This window comes from Cavia porcellus, unplaced genomic scaffold, assembly GCF_034190915.1.
Source record: "Cavia porcellus strain 051 isolate PalLab524CR breed Dunkin Hartley unplaced genomic scaffold, mCavPor4.1 scaffold_2, whole genome shotgun sequence".
NCBI classification, from domain to species: domain Eukaryota; kingdom Metazoa; phylum Chordata; class Mammalia; order Rodentia; family Caviidae; genus Cavia; species Cavia porcellus.
In genome coordinates this window covers 115106828-115108791 of record NW_026947485.1, presented here as the reverse complement: position 1 = coordinate 115108791, position 1964 = coordinate 115106828, and the positions used below count along the sequence as shown (strand labels likewise).

Below are 1964 nucleotides of genomic sequence, written 5' to 3'. Positions count from 1 at the left end.
AAGTCAGTGGAAACTTATCTTTGCAAATATTTCTTCTGTTCTGTTTTTGCACAGCAGTTTTATAGATGGATCATTTCAAAGAGTTTCTAAATGACATCATAGAGTTCACTCCAATGAATATACTCTTGAATTGGAAAGGTCCTGGGTTAAAATTCCATGACACACACATTAAAAAAGTTCCCGTATGACATTGGGAAACATTATCCAAGGAGATCCAGAGCAGGCCAATGAGGTGAGAGTTGCTGGCTAGGGCCCAGGATCCCCAACAGTTCCCACTGATGCCCATGGTGCTGGTGGTGGGGACACTAGGAGCTGCTTGGCTGTCCCATCTCCCCTTACTCCATTCCTATCCACTTGGTGCCCAGCAGCAGCCTTCTCAGGGCCCCCTTCACCTCTTTGTTCTTGAGGGTGTAGTTGAGGGGGTTAGGAGCGGGGTGACAATGTTGTAGAAGAAGGTAAGGAATTTTCCCTGGTCCTGTGAGGAGCTGTTCCCTGACTGCAAGTACATGTAGATGATGTTTCCATAGAAGAGCAACACCACCATGAGGTGGGATCCATAAGTGTTGATGGTGTTTTGCCTTTCTGATGCTGACCACATTCACATCAAGGCCCTCATGATATAGTGTACGAGACCAGGATGAACACCAAGGGTGACAGCACACTGCCCACAGCCAGAACAAACACAGTACCTTTGATGGCACTGTATTGATGCAGGCCATGTGGATCAGGGCTGGCATCTCACACAGGTAGTGGTCCACACAGTGGTGTCCGCAGCATGGCAGAAGCAGGGTAACTGGAGACATGGCCAGGAAGTTGGCCACCCCACAGCACCAGGCCACTGACACCAGGCCCAGGGTGAGACTGGGGCCCATGATCACCATGTAATATAGGGGCTGGCAGATGGCCACAAGGTGGTCATAGGCCATGACAGCCAGGAGCAGGCACTCCACACCTCTCAGGGCCATGACCAGGAAGAGCTGGAGGGCACAGCCTGCAAAGCTGATGGTCTTGTCTGGGCCATGCAGGTTATACAGCAGCTGAGGGATGGAGCTGGTGGTGAAGCTGAGATCCAGCAAGGACAGGTGGGTGAGTAAGTAGTACATGGGGGTGTGGAGGTGGGGATCCAGCCAGAACCCCAGGATGATGGTGTTGTTGCCCAGCAGGGTCAGGAGATAGGCCAACAGGATGACTGCAAAAAGTGTGCTCTCCAGGTGGGGGTGGGCAGAGAAGCTCAGCAGGATGAAGGTTCCTTGGGAGCTAACATTGCTTCCAACCATCTCCAGTGCACCTGAGGAAGATAGCAGTAGTCCCTGTGACTGTGAGATGTGACAGAAGCAATTACTATTTGTCAGGAATTCTTTCATGGACTTTTCTGTGAGGGGTGTTTGGGATTAATCCCAAGGCCTTCACCCAAAACTACACAAGCCATTTGTTTTTAATTTTGCCACATTTTACTCAGTCACTACATTGGTCAGACTCAGGTTAGTCTTCAGGTCCTTCTCCCTCAGTCCCTGTGTGCTGGGATTCAGGTGAGCCCCATCATACCAGTCCTCTTTTCAGTGTCTAAAATTTACTCACTCACATAATCTCAACAACAATGGTGTGGAGTTGGCACTGTTGATAAGTAAGAAACCCCCAATTTATAAAAGGAAATCAATGAACTTTTATGTTCAGCAAACTGTCACCTGTGGGAAGGAACAACATTCATTCTGAAGCACAGTCAGGCTCTTCTCCCTGTGCTCTGCAGGTGGTGGCTCCAACTCCACAGAAGCAAGAGAAGAAGCTTCTCAGGACCCTGCCATGTCCTGGCCTCCTGTAGGAATTACAGAGACACAAGATCAAGTCAAGAAGATCAAACAGCAGATAGAGCTGAGTCTCCAACACATGTGCGTGCTCTGTCCTGACCCTTATTCCCGGAGTGATTTTAAATTACATGAGAAGACAGTGATGAGGAATAGAACATT

The 1964-nt window shown here is 49.2% G+C and overlaps 1 pseudogene; it reads right to left on the bottom strand.

Moving 5' to 3' along the window:
• Window positions 1–335: 335 nt before the first annotated feature.
• LOC100717793 (olfactory receptor 2W3-like) lies at window positions 336–1277 on the bottom strand (annotated as a pseudogene).
• Window positions 1278–1964: the final 687 nt, after the last annotated feature.